Here is an 8,026-nt window from a genome sequence, read left to right on the forward strand (position 1 = left end):
CTTGTCATCGTAGAATGTGAAGGTGAAATGAAAAAATCTCAAAATAATTTACAAGTAATCTCGTTGCGGCAGTGTGAATTTTGTTTTGAAATATGGCTGAAGACTGTGCAATATTTTCGTAAAATTTCGTAGAGCAAGTTGGAAAAATTACGAATGCATAATATTTTTTTCGGAGTATATATTCAGCGGATACAGCAGCATATTTCACCGCAGAAACTGATTCTCAATCAAGACGATTCGGAAATATATAAAGAAACAATCGTGAAGATAGTTTCGCAAAGATTCCATGAATTGGACACATATTTTTTTTAAAGCAAGTTAAGAAAATCGCTACAATAAACTCAACTGGAATATTCGGTTTGAAAGAACAATATTGAAATATTTTAGTGTAGAATTCGTACTAGGAATGAGTATTATTTTCAAAATTTTATACGATCTTGAACAAGAAATTAGAAGGATTTATCAGGAGGAAATTCTTGCAAATAAATAAGATATGTTCGAATTCAAATTGGTCGTTACGCACAATAATGTATAGAAAAATTTCAAATTGTTTCTGATATATCATTGCTAAAAATTGTTTTAAAACGTTACTCTTGAAAAAAAATATTTTTTTTTTATTTTTTCTTATGGATACTGGATTTTCACGCAGACGTGGAATACCCTGGTTGTAAGATGAAAAGTCTTAAATTTCGACCTGTTCATCTCCGAGATCCCTTATCTATTATCGGTGTTTTTATGACATTTTTTGTTATAACGAAAATCCCTTATCCTTTATTGATCATCGGTTTTATACAAATATTTGTTGCTAAAATTAAATCGATGGCATGGAATGAATGTTTTCTGCGAGAGGAAGGTAAAGTGCCTCATGGTTTGTTGCTGTTCAAGAATTTGCAGAAAACGAATTCATAGAATGAATTGAATTACTTAAGCTTAAATTCGGAAGAAAGAAGAATGCATACAAATCACATCTCTGGTGTTATGAAAACTTCACTACGGCCTTTGTCAAATATGAATAGGATGAAGCTACGAGAAACGAACACGAAGCCGTTTTACCTAAAAACAAACTATGCAAAATTGTTGGCTGAGTAAATAATCGTTGGAGGTATTAATTGACCCAACATAACTACCAAGTACAAAATACAAATCTGATGATTTAATTGAACGATAGAATGTGAGTCCTGTAGGGAAAAGTTTTGCATAGGGAATCTTAGGGAAGTATAATAAGTTGAAATTTCATCATTTTAATATTTCTTCAGGATTCCTTGTTATCTTGCTGAATTACTTTTGTCCTCATTTAACCCTAATAGGTCACATCTCAGTAGAACCGCTTAACGTTTACACGGGGTGAAATTCACCGCAGCTCCAGAAAAGTGATATCCTGCTTCAAGAATTAGTTCTAATAATCTGAAAAAAATATCTAGTCATTGGTTAAGAACCGCAGAAAAAACTCTCAGAGTTTTCCTAACCAAAATTGATTGTTTTAATATTGTATAACATCAATGAAGTTGAAGTAAAACCGAAAAATAATTTACGGAAATTTCTTTTGATTTTTACTTAGTTTTGATATATCTAGAATACCACGCCTTGCGAATTAGCTTTCCAGACAGAGATGAATGATGAATTTTGAGGACTGCATTATCGTTGTTGAATACTCTATGCCTCATGGGAAAAAAAAATCTGTAACGATAAAATTGATGCACCGGATCATGGTCGACTTTAAATTTCCAAATGTCCTACCATTTCCGAACACGTCCAACCATCCTATTTACCGATATTACTGGATTAGCTGTGATATGGAAAGAGAAGAATTATTCATTTCGAAATGGGATTCTATTCGACGCGCGCTCGATGTATTCCATAACATTAGTATTCATAATTATTCCAACAACTTTTCATTTGCTCTCTCGATCTTGAATTTTCATGGGCACAGAATCAAAACGTTGTTTTAGCTGGTCGCAAGTGAAGTATCTGCGTTGGGTGGAGGAGCAGAATTTATTTTTCGAAAAGTATTCGGATGGAAAAAAATTCGGAGTAACTGTAATACATCACGGATGCGCTAATTTTGAACGAGATGAAATGGATGCTTCGTATATGAGACAGTATTTAACGCTGCGTAGTGATTTAAAGACCTAAAAAGGTGATAGGGAGAGAAAGAACGAAGCTTCTTAACACTTCGAGTGTATTTTAACACACATTTGGAAGATACGAGCAAAATTTTTCATCATCCAACTGTCGCAGAACGGCAGCGTTATCAGCTGACCCGTTAACCGAAGGATATATCTTCAGTCAACGGCTGACCATCGAAGGGCCTGGCCGCTTGTGTCTGGAATCGGCAGGAGAGATAAAGTGTGTATTTCTTGTATGAAATGTGAAAACTAAAATCATTATACATCATATTATATCATCATACATCATACATCATACACCGTACATCATACATCATACATCATACATCATACATCATACATCATACATCATACATCATACATCATCATACCTAGTATTACAGTTCGAAACCAAAGTTTGAATTTTCGGATGTTCGGAAAGTGACGTCACCAATCTAAAATCGGCTAGCCGAGTTCCTCAGTCGGGTAACAACCGCGCAGTAGAGCGGACGGTTGACAGTCGCGCTCCGCAAATTTCGAGTACCGGGTTCTCAACCTCCCGGATCTCGAGCTTCGGGTCCGCTGCGTATTTCGAGTACCGGGTTCTCAACCTCCTAGATCTCGCGCTTCGGGTCCGCTACGCGGTGAAACTCGACTTCCAGGATAAGCGCTCCGTGGTTCCTGGTTCATCTTTACAATAAATTATTTCAATTCGTTTTTCGCGCAACCCCAAATTCGGTAGCTGTCGGTCCGCTAATAAAATTTCTCGACTTCTAGGATAAGCGCTCCGTGGTTCCTGGTTCATCTTTACAATAAATTATTTCAATTCGTTTTTCGCGCAATCCCAAATTCAGTAGCTGTCGGTGCGCTAATAAAATTTCTCGACTTCCAGGATAAGCGCTCCGTGGTTCCTGGTTCATCTTTACAATAAATTATTTCAATTCGTTTTTCGCGCAATCCCAAATTCAGTAGCTGTCGGTGCGCTAATAAAATTTCTCGACTTCCAGGATAAGCGCTCCGTGGTTCCTGGTTCATCTTTACAATAAATTATTTCAATTCGTTTTTCGCGCAACCCCAAATTCGGTAGCTGTCGGTCCGCTAATAAAATTTCTCGACTTCTAGGATAAGCGCTCCGTGGTTCCTGGTTCATCTTTACAATAAATTATTTCAATTCGTTTTTCGCGCAATCCCAAATTCAGTAGCTGTCGGTGCGCTAATAAAATTTCTCGACTTCCAGGATAAGCGCTCCGTGGTTCCTGGTTCATCTTTACAATAAATTATTTCAATTCGTTTTTCGCGCAATCCCAAATTCAGTAGCTGTCGGTGCGCTAATAAAATTTCTCGACTTCCAGGATAAGCGCTCCGTGGTTCCTGGTTCATCTTTACAATAAATTATTTCAATTCGTTTTTCGCGCAATCCCAAATTCAGTAGCTGTCGGTGCGCTAATAAAATTTCTCGACTTCCAGGATAAGCGCTCCGTGGTTCCTGGTTCATCTTTACAATAAATTATTTCAATTCGTTTTTCGCGCAATCCCAAATTCAGTAGCTGTCGGTGCGCTAATAAAATTTCTCGACTTCCAGGATAAGCGCTCCGTGGTTCCTGGTTCATCTTTACAATAAATTATTTCAATTCGTTTTTCGCGCAACCCCAAATTCGGTAGCTGTCGGTCCGCTAATAAAATTTCTCGACTTCTAGGATAAGCGCTCCGTGGTTCCTGGTTCATCTTTACAATAAATTATTTCAATTCGTTTTTCGCGCAATCCCAAATTCAGTAGCTGTCGGTGCGCTAATAAAATTTCTCGACTTCCAGGATAAGCGCTCCGTGGTTCCTGGTTCATCTTTACAATAAATTATTTCAATTCGTTTTTCGCGCAATCCCAAATTCAGTAGCTGTCGGTGCGCTAATAAAATTTCTCGACTTCCAGGATAAGCGCTCCGTGGTTCCTGGTTCATCTTTACAATAAATTATTTCAATTCGTTTTTCGCGCAATCCCAAATTCAGTAGCTGTCGGTGCGCTAATAAAATTTCTCGACTTCCAGGATAAGCGCTCCGTGGTTCCTGGTTCATCTTTACAATAAATTATTTCAATTCGTTTTTCGCGCAATCCCAAATTCAGTAGCTGTCGGTGCGCTAATAAAATTTCTCGACTTCCAGGATAAGCGCTCCGTGGTTCCTGGTTCATCTTTACAATAAATTATTTCAATTCGTTTTTCGCGCAATCCCAAATTCAGTAGCTGTCGGTGCGCTAATAAAATTTCTCGACTTCCAGGATAAGCGCTCCGTGGTTCCTGGTTCATCTTTACAATAAATTATTTCAATTCGTTTTTCGCGCAATCCCAAATTCAGTAGCTGTCGGTGCGCTAATAAAATTTCTCGACTTCCAGGATAAGCGCTCCGTGGTTCCTGGTTCATCTTTACAATAAATTATTTCAATTCGTTTTTCGCGCAATCCCAAATTCAGTAGCTGTCGGTGCGCTAATAAAATTTCTCGACTTCCAGGATAAGCGCTCCGTGGTTCCTGGTTCATCTTTACAATAAATTATTTCAATTCGTTTTTCGCGCAATCCCAAATTCAGTAGCTGTCGGTGCGCTAATAAAATTTCTCGACTTCCAGGATAAGCGCTCCGTGGTTCCTGGTTCATCTTTACAATAAATTATTTCAATTCGTTTTTCGCGCAATCCCAAATTCAGTAGCTGTCGGTGCGCTAATAAAATTTCTCGACTTCCAGGATAAGCGCTCCGTGGTTCCTGGTTCATCTTTACAATAAATTATTTCAATTCGTTTTTCGCGCAATCCCAAATTCAGTAGCTGTCGGTGCGCTAATAAAATTTCTCGACTTCCAGGATAAGCGCTCCGTGGTTCCTGGTTCATCTTTACAATAAATTATTTCAATTCGTTTTTCGCGCAATCCCAAATTCAGTAGCTGTCGGTGCGCTAATAAAATTTCTCGACTTCCAGGATAAGCGCTCCGTGGTTCCTGGTTCATCTTTACAATAAATTATTTCAATTCGTTTTTCGCGCAATCCCAAATTCAGTAGCTGTCGGTGCGCTAATAAAATTTCTCGACTTCCAGGATAAGCGCTCCGTGGTTCCTGGTTCATCTTTACAATAAATTATTTCAATTCGTTTTTCGCGCAATCCCAAATTCAGTAGCTGTCGGTGCGCTAATAAAATTTCTCGACTTCCAGGATAAGCGCTCCGTGGTTCCTGGTTCATCTTTACAATAAATTATTTCAATTCGTTTTTCGCGCAATCCCAAATTCAGTAGCTGTCGGTGCGCTAATAAAATTTCTCGACTTCCAGGATAAGCGCTCCGTGGTTCCTGGTTCATCTTTACAATAAATTATTTCAATTCGTTTTTCGCGCAATCCCAAATTCAGTAGCTGTCGGTGCGCTAATAAAATTTCTCGACTTCCAGGATAAGCGCTCCGTGGTTCCTGGTTCATCTTTACAATAAATTATTTCAATTCGTTTTTCGCGCAATCCCAAATTCAGTAGCTGTCGGTGCGCTAATAAAATTTCTCGACTTCCAGGATAAGCGCTCCGTGGTTCCTGGTTCATCTTTACAATAAATTATTTCAATTCGTTTTTCGCGCAATCCCAAATTCAGTAGCTGTCGGTGCGCTAATAAAATTTCTCGACTTCCAGGATAAGCGCTCCGTGGTTCCTGGTTCATCTTTACAATAAATTATTTCAATTCGTTTTTCGCGCAATCCCAAATTCAGTAGCTGTCGGTGCGCTAATAAAATTTCTCGACTTCCAGGATAAGCGCTCCGTGGTTCCTGGTTCATCTTTACAATAAATTATTTCAATTCGTTTTTCGCGCAATCCCAAATTCAGTAGCTGTCGGTGCGCTAATAAAATTTCTCGACTTCCAGGATAAGCGCTCCGTGGTTCCTGGTTCATCTTTACAATAAATTATTTCAATTCGTTTTTCGCGCAATCCCAAATTCAGTAGCTGTCGGTGCGCTAATAAAATTTCTCGACTTCCAGGATAAGCGCTCCGTGGTTCCTGGTTCATCTTTACAATAAATTATTTCAATTCGTTTTTCGCGCAATCCCAAATTCAGTAGCTGTCGGTGCGCTAATAAAATTTCTCGACTTCCAGGATAAGCGCTCCGTGGTTCCTGGTTCATCTTTACAATAAATTATTTCAATTCGTTTTTCGCGCAATCCCAAATTCAGTAGCTGTCGGTGCGCTAATAAAATTTCTCGACTTCCAGGATAAGCGCTCCGTGGTTCCTGGTTCATGTTTACAATAAATTATTTCAATTCGTTTTTCGCGCAATCCCAAATTCAGTAGCTGTCGGTGCGCTAATAAAATTTCTCGACTTCCAGGATAAGCGCTCCGTGGTTCCTGGTTCATCTTTACAATAAATTATTTCAATTCGTTTTTCGCGCAATCCCAAATTCAGTAGCTGTCGGTGCGCTAATAAAATTTCTCGACTTCCAGGATAAGCGCTCCGTGGTTCCTGGTTCATCTTTACAATAAATTATTTCAATTCGTTTTTCGCGCAATCCCAAATTCAGTAGCTGTCGGTGCGCTAATAAAATTTCTCGACTTCCAGGATAAGCGCTCCGTGGTTCCTGGTTCATCTTTACAATAAATTATTTCAATTCGTTTTTCGCGCAATCCCAAATTCAGTAGCTGTCGGTGCGCTAATAAAATTTCTCGACTTCCAGGATAAGCGCTCCGTGGTTCCTGGTTCATCTTTACAATAAATTATTTCAATTCGTTTTTCGCGCAATCCCAAATTCAGTAGCTGTCGGTGCGCTAATAAAATTTCTCGACTTCCAGGATAAGCGCTCCGTGGTTCCTGGTTCATCTTTACAATAAATTATTTCAATTCGTTTTTCGCGCAATCCCAAATTCAGTAGCTGTCGGTGCGCTAATAAAATTTCTCGACTTCCAGGATAAGCGCTCCGTGGTTCCTGGTTCATGTTTACAATAAATTATTTCAATTCGTTTTTCGCGCAATCCCAAATTCAGTAGCTGTCGGTGCGCTAATAAAATTTCTCGACTTCCAGGATAAGCGCTCCGTGGTTCCTGGTTCATGTTTACAATAAATTATTTCAATTCGTTTTTCGCGCAATCCCAAATTCAGTAGCTGTCGGTGCGCTAATAAAATTTCTCGACTTCCAGGATAAGCGCTCCGTGGTTCCTGGTTCATCTTTACAATAAATTATTTCAATTCGTTTTTCGCGCAATCCCAAATTCAGTAGCTGTCGGTGCGCTAATGAAATTTCTCGACTTCCAGGATAAGCGTTCCGTGGTTCCTGGTTCATCTTTACAATAAATTATTTTAATTCGTTTTTCGCGCAATCCCAAATTCAGTAGCTGTCGGTGCGCTAATAAAATTTCTCGACTTCCAGGATAAGCGCTCCGTGGTTCCTGGTTCATGTTTACAATAAATTATTTCAATTCGTTTTTCGCGCAATCCCAAATTCAGTAGCTGTCGGTGCGCTAATAAAATTTCTCGACTTCCAGGATAAGCGCTCCGTGGTTCCTGGTTCATGTTTACAATAAATTATTTCAATTCGTTTTTCGCGCAATCCCAAATTCAGTAGCTGTCGGTGCGCTAATAAAATTTCTCGACTTCCAGGATAAGCGCTCCGTGGTTCCTGGTTCATCTTTACAATAAATTATTTCAATTCGTTTTTCGCGCAATCCCAAATTCAGTAGCTATGAATAATCTTGTACAATTTATTATATTATTAATTAATTGATCAATTACATAAATCCTTACACAATTTTTTTGATGTGTTCCTATACTAAAAATATTCGTTACTATTCCAGGTATTACCCGAGGTGGTCGGAGGTGGACGAGGAGGAGGACGAGCTGGACGAGGAGGAGGACGAGGTGGACGAGGAGGAGGCGGGGTGGGTCGTGGGAGAGGACCTCTCCTCTCCTCAGAG

The 8,026-nt window shown here is 39.2% G+C and overlaps 1 protein-coding gene across 1 annotated transcript in view; it reads right to left on the reverse strand.

The window, feature by feature from the left end:
• The window catches only part of LOC124221122 (rRNA 2'-O-methyltransferase fibrillarin-like), a 292,337-nt gene that overhangs the window by 169,122 nt on the left and 115,189 nt on the right, over positions 1-8,026 (reverse strand). The gene's annotated exons all lie outside the window — the stretch shown is intronic.

Source organism: Neodiprion pinetum, chromosome 6 (genome assembly GCF_021155775.2).
Source record: "Neodiprion pinetum isolate iyNeoPine1 chromosome 6, iyNeoPine1.2, whole genome shotgun sequence".
Lineage (NCBI taxonomy): Eukaryota > Metazoa > Arthropoda > Insecta > Hymenoptera > Diprionidae > Neodiprion > Neodiprion pinetum.